This window comes from Triticum aestivum, chromosome 4A, assembly GCF_018294505.1.
Source record: "Triticum aestivum cultivar Chinese Spring chromosome 4A, IWGSC CS RefSeq v2.1, whole genome shotgun sequence".
NCBI lineage: Eukaryota > Viridiplantae > Streptophyta > Magnoliopsida > Poales > Poaceae > Triticum > Triticum aestivum.
The window spans coordinates 557903068-557909799 of record NC_057803.1 but is presented as its reverse complement, the minus strand read 5'-3'; positions in this window follow the sequence as shown (position 1 = coordinate 557909799).

Genomic DNA, 6732 nt, shown 5'->3' with positions numbered 1-6732 from the left:
ACATCCACAACAGTTTGCAATACCACTCAACAACATCATATCAAGGTTCTGATTCAACTGACAACATACTAAAAGTAGTAGAAACTGTACTGAGGCTTGTAACAACAATCCTATAAGCTACTATGGATTAGTAACACGTGAACCTGATAGAAGGAGAGAGCCTAGTCCTTAACCCATGTAGAATGAGAAGAGAATAACTCAGATCAGAGGGCATAAGGTAACGGAGTAAAAGAGCCTTACGTTCCCTCCCAAAATCACTTCCCCTACATATAACTAAAGCATTTCTAGACTCGACATCGACCAGTTTGGCTCAACGAACCTACAGGCAGTCCGGCTCTGATGCCAACGCTGTCAGGACCCCGATTCCAAGTCACATCGATCTAGCCGGTAACACCTCATATCACAATGCGGCCTCATGCACGGTATCCCCACGGGTGTCCCCTTACCATGGCCCGGGACCATTTGCGCCTTTTGGCTCACGTATATGATAGTGTCGCTAGCATCCATATAACAGAGAACCCGGGCCGACATGGCTAGCCGTGAACCCAAAGCGGCATAGACCTATGGGGACAAGCATACATGAATCACATCGAGCATGTCGGTCATCAGCGAGTGAATCCGGGCTATAGCAATGGGCTAGCAGGACTCCAGGGAACCCGGGCTGTAGCAAGCTAGGCAGGACTCCGGAAGTCACCACGTGACATTTCCCCGAATGGACAGACATAGGAACGAGGTGAAACACATGCCGGCCAGTCAAGTGTCCTGAGCAGTAGTGCTGGGCTAGCAGGACTCCGGTGAACCGGGCTATAGCGGACTACTATGGCTCAAGGAGCACTAGACTACATTTCCCCATAAGAGAGGCTGCCATGGATAAACAACTAGATTGTCGAATCCCACACATACCAAGCATTTCAATCATACACACAATATGCTCGATATGTGCAAATACAACATGGCATCACAACAAAACTCTACAACTCAAGTACTTTATTTAAAAGCTCCAGAGAGCCATACATAACATGTTCATACAGGTAGGGGTCACATGACCCGACACTCAAGTCATACAAGCATACAAGCACATGCGGAAGCAAATAGTCTGAGTACAGACACTAGAAAGAAAGAAGGCTTGTCGAAGCCTGTCTATTTACATAGGGCCCTCCATGGCCAGGATCACCACCTGGGTGGCAAGTTCCTCATCGACGTCGAGATCTACATAAAACCCATTGGAGGGGGCGGTGGTGGGCTGGGCCAGTTGGCTGGACTGCCAGCTGGGCCGGCCAGGTGGGCTGCATAGCAGGTAGGTCCAGGTAACTCTCTCCCTCTCTTATTTGTTTCTGTTTTCTATTTTTCTATTATTTCTGTAACTTTAGGGCTTTATTAAAAATGCCAGGGCATTTCCAAAAGTCATAAAATTAATCATGGCTACTGCTTAGAATATATCCAACAGTAAACATTTTAGTTTATGATTATTTGAGCATTCAAAATATTTTATAGCATTTAAATGCCCAAATGCAAATACTATATGAATTAATCCAATGACCTTAAGATGTCCTAGAAAAATGTTCACCATTTTTGTCAAAGGTTTTAACCCAAAACAAAAAGGGTGGGCTTTTTAGAAGGGCATTTCAGGTTCATTGAAAAGTTTTTTAGTAAACCCTAGTTGTTCCAAGGGGGGTGCTGGGGGTTCTATCATCCCCATTTCATCTTTCTAGGAAATTTAAACATGATGCAATCACTATAATGCATGAACTAGCTAGGGTGTGACAATTTTTGAAACTTAGGCGAGCATTGGGCTGTAGCTAAGCCCCCGAGTGTGAGGTTTGCTCATCACTTGGTAGGATTTTTGAAACTTAGGCGAGCATTGGGCTGCAGCTAAGCCCTCGAGTGTGAGGTTTGCTCATCACTCGGTAGGATTTTTGAAACTTCGGCGAGCACTGGGCTGCAGCTAAGCCCCCGAGTGTGAGGTTTGCTCATCACTCGGTAGGATTTTTTCAACTTAGGCGAGTACTGGACTACAGGTAAGCCCCCGAGTGAGAGACTTGCTCATCACTCAGTGGGATTTTTTCAACTTAGGCGAGCACTGGACTGCAGCTAAGCCCCCGAGTGAGAGACTTGCTCATCACTCGGTAGGATTTTTTCAACTTAGGCGAGTACGGGACTGCAGCTAAGCCCCCGAGTGAGAGACTTGCTCATAACTCGGTAGGATTTTTTCAACTTAGGCGAGTACTGGACTGCAGCTAAGCCCCCGAGTGAGAGACTTGCTCATCACTCGGTAGGATTTTTTTCAACTTAGGCGAGTACTGGACTGCAGCTAAGCCTCCGAGTGAGAGACTTGCTCATCACTCGGTAGGATTTTTCAACTTAGGCGAGTACTGGACTGCAGCTAAGCCCCAGAGTGAGAGACTTGCTCATCACTCGGTAGGTTTTTTTCAACTTAGGCTAGTACTGGACTGCAACTAAGCCTCCGAGTGAGAGACTTGCTCATCACTCGGTAGGATTTTTTCAACTTAGGAGAAACGGATTCGCAGCTAAGCCTTCGAGTGAGAGACTTGCTCATCACTCGGTAGGATTTTTGAAACTTAGGCGAAACGGATTCGCAGCTAAGCCACCCACTAGGGGATTTCAGAAACAAATGTAAACAATCGACAATCATTTTCATAAGATTGTAAAAACTCTTGTCTTTGATGAACAAACTACAAAGGTTCTTCTTATTACATCTCAACAGACTGAGTGTTTAGGTATAAAAGGGGCGGAGCAGCTTCGCATTCCAAGCGCGCGGCTCGTCTTTCTTATGCTCGACGTCGTAGAGGTGGTACATGCCATTGTGGAGTACTCTAGTGATAATGAAGGGGCCTTCCCAAGAGGGAGCAAGCTTGTGTGGTTTCTGCTGATCCACTCGGAGAACCAAGTCTCCCTCTTGAAATGCTCGACCCCTCATGTTTCTGGCATGGAATCGGCATAGGTCTTGCTGATAGATGGTTGATCGTATCAAGGCCATCTCTCTTTCTTCTTCCAAGAGGTCAACTGCATCTTGTCGTGCCTGTTCTGCTTCTTCCTCTGAGAAAAGCTCGACTCGAGGCGGATTGTGGAGCTAGTCACTCGGAAGTACAACTTCAGCTCCGTAACCAAGAAAAACGGGGTTCTACCAGTCGACCGATTGGGAGTTGTCCTCAATCCCCACAATACTGGTGGAAGTTCGTCGACCCAGGCTCCTGCTGTGTGTTTGAGGTCACGCATTAGTCGGGGTTTCAATCCTTTGAGAATCAATCCATTTGCTCTTTCATCTTGTCCATTCGACTGGGGATGGGCAACTGAGGCATAGTCGACTCGAGTACCTTGTGAAGCACAGAAAGTTCTGAACTCATCAGAGTCAAAGTTCGATCTGTTGTCAGTGATGATGCTGTGCGGAACACCATATCTGAATGTCATCTCTCTGATGAAGCTGACAGCAGTGCTGGCATCAAGGTTTTTGATTGGCTTGGCCTCAATCCACTTGGTGAACTTGTCGACTGCTACAAGCACATGAGTGAATCCACTCCTACCAGTCCTCAGAGGTCCAACCATGTCCAATCCCCAAACAGCAAAGGGCCAGACAAGTGGAATGGTCTTCAGGGCCAACGCAGGCTTGTGAGACATGTTGGAGTAAAACTGGCAACCTTCACATCTGTCGACTATTTCTTGTGCCATCTCATTTGCCCGCGGCCAGTATAATCCCGCTCGGTATGCTTTGGCCACAATGGTCCGAGAGGACGCATGATGACCACAGGTCCCCGAGCGGATGTCATTCAGGATCACTCGACCTTCTTCAGGCGTTATGCATTTCTGGCAAACTCTAGTCACACTTTCTCTGAACAACTGTTCACAGTAAAGGCTTTAGATCGACGGACGATCTGTCGAGCCTCTTCTTCATCTTTTGGAAGTTCCCTTCTAAGAATGTGATATATAGTACTATCCAATAGGGGGTGATGACCAAAACTTCCATGATCAAGTCGACCACGGCTGGAATCTCGATTTCAGTCAGAACATTGGCACTCTTCGGCTGTGGGGGTTCTTCAGTGAAGGGATCTTCTTGAACTGAAGGTGTATGAATATGCTCCAGGAAAACATTGCTGGGAACGGCTTCTCTTTTTGAGCCTATCTTTGCCAGGTCATCGGCCGCTTGATTTTTCAGTCGAGGGATGTGATGGAGCTCTAATCCCTCAAATCTCTTTTCTAGCTTTCTCACCGCATTGCAATAACCAGTCACAACTGGGCTTCTGACATCCCAGTCCTTCATTACTTGATTGACCACCAAATCTGAGTCGCCATAGACCATGAGGCGACGGACGCCAAGTGAAATGGCCATGCGCAACCCGTACAGAAGTGCCTCATATTCGGCTCCATTGTTGGAGGAGTCAAAGTGAATCCGGAGAACATAGCTGAGTTTGTCACCGCGGGGGATTACCAACACCACCCCAGCACCAGAACCATTCAGCATCTTGGACTCATCGAAAAACATGGTCCAATGCTCCAAGTGGATTTGGGCCGGAAGTTGTTGTTCGACCCACTCGACGAGGAAATCAGCTATTGCTTGGGACTTGTTGGCCTTCTTTGCCTCAAATTTGATTTCCAGGGGAAGGAGTTCAATCACCCACTTTGCCACTCGACCAGTTGCGTCTCTGTTGTTTAGAATCTCTGATAATGGAGCGTCACTGACGATTGTAATGGAATGATCAGAGAAGTAGTGTGCAACTTTCTTCGTGGTCATGTAAATCCCATAAACAAGCTTCTGACAATGTGGATATCTTTGTTTTGACAGAGTCAGAACTTCAGAAACATAATATACTGTGCGCTGAACTTTATAGGCTTTTCCTTCTTCTTCCCGCTCGACCGTGAGCACTGTACTGACAACTTGTCCAGTGGCTGCAATATAAAGCAGTAAAGGCTCTTTGTTGATTGGCGCAGCAAGCACCGGCTGGGTGGAAAGTAGGGCTTTGAGCTCTGCAAATGCTGCGTCAGCTTCGGGAGTCCACTCGAACTTATCAGACTTCTTCATCAGTCGGTAAAGAGGCAATGCCTTTTCACTGAGGCGAGAAATGAATCGACTCAAGGCGGCCAAACAACCAGTAAGCTTCTGGACATCGTGCACACGCACAGGGCGTTTCATCCGAAGTATAGCACCAACTTTCTCTGGGTTAGCGTCGATCCCTCGTTCGGAAACGAGAAAACCGAGTAACTTTCCGCCAGGAACTCCGAATGTGCATTTTGATGGATTAAGCTTGATATCATATCTTCTGAGATTGGCAAAGGTTTCAGCAAGGTCAGCCAACAGGTCGGAACCTTTACGTGACTTGACCACAGTGTCATCCATGTATGCTTCCACATTCCGACTGATTTGAGTGAGCAGACACTTCTGGATCATCCTCATGAATGTGGCTCTGGCATTCTTCAAGCCGAATGGCATAGTGACATAACAAAAGCATCTGAATGGAGTGATGAAAGCCATTTTTATCTCATCGGGACCATACAGTCGGATCTGATGGTACCCGGAATAGGCGTCCAAAAAAGACAAACGCTCACACCCCGCAGTTGAGTCGACGATTTGGTCGATGCGGGGGAGAGGGAAATGATCTTTCGGGCAGGCCCGATTGATATGCTTGAAGTCAATGCACATGTGAAGTGAGTCGTCCTTCTTGGGGACCATGACAACATTGGCGAGCCACTCGGAGTGGTAGATTTCACGGATAAACTCAGCTGCTAGGAGCCAAGCCACTTCCTCGCCGATTGCTTTTCTCTTCTAGATGGCGAACCATCGGAGATGTTCCTTGACTGGTTTTACCTTTGGGTCAACTCGCAAACGATGCTCAGCCAGTCCCCTGTGTACACCCGACATGTCAGAAGGTTTCCATGCAAAGATGTCCCAGTTCTCATGGAGGAACTAGATGAGCACTTCTTCCTATTTGCTGTCGAGTGTTGACGAGATATGGGTCGGAGCAGCATTGGGGTCGGTCGGGTGAATATGAATCGGCTTTGTTTCCCCTGATGACTGAAATGCAGAGTCTGTGGCAGGCTTCTTGTCTCGCAGCAAATCACTCGGATCTGCATCCTTATGATACTCTTGCAGTTCTACTACTGCCATCTGTGCATCGGCAATTTTTGAGCCCTTTTGGAAGCACTCTTCCGCCTTCTGTCGATTGCCAGTAACAGTGATTACTCCTTTAGGACCGGGCATCTTCAATTTGAGATACACGTAACATGGTCGAGCCATAAAACGTGCATAAGCGGGCCTACCCAGAATAGCATGGTAAGCACTCTTGAAATCCACTACCTCAAATGTCAACTTTTCCTTGCGGTAGTTCTTGGAATCACTGAAAACCACGTCAAGGGCGATCTGGCCGAGTGACTGGGCTTTCTTGCCAGGAATAATGCCATGGAAACTCATGTTGCTTTCACTAATCTTGGACATCGGAATGCCCATTCCCTTCAAGGTTTCAACATAAAGGATATTCAGGCAACTGCCACCATCCATCAGCACTTTAGTCAGTCGAGTGCCTTCAACTACCGGGTCGACCACCAGTGCTTGCCTCCCAGGGGTGGCTATATGAGTTGGATGGTCTGACTAGTCGAATGTGATGGCAGTCTGAGACCACTTCAGATAACTGGGTGTTGCAGGAGCAACCATGTGTTACTTCCCTGTTAATAACTTTCAACCGACTTTTGCTTTCAACATCAGTAAAAATCATCAGTGTGGAA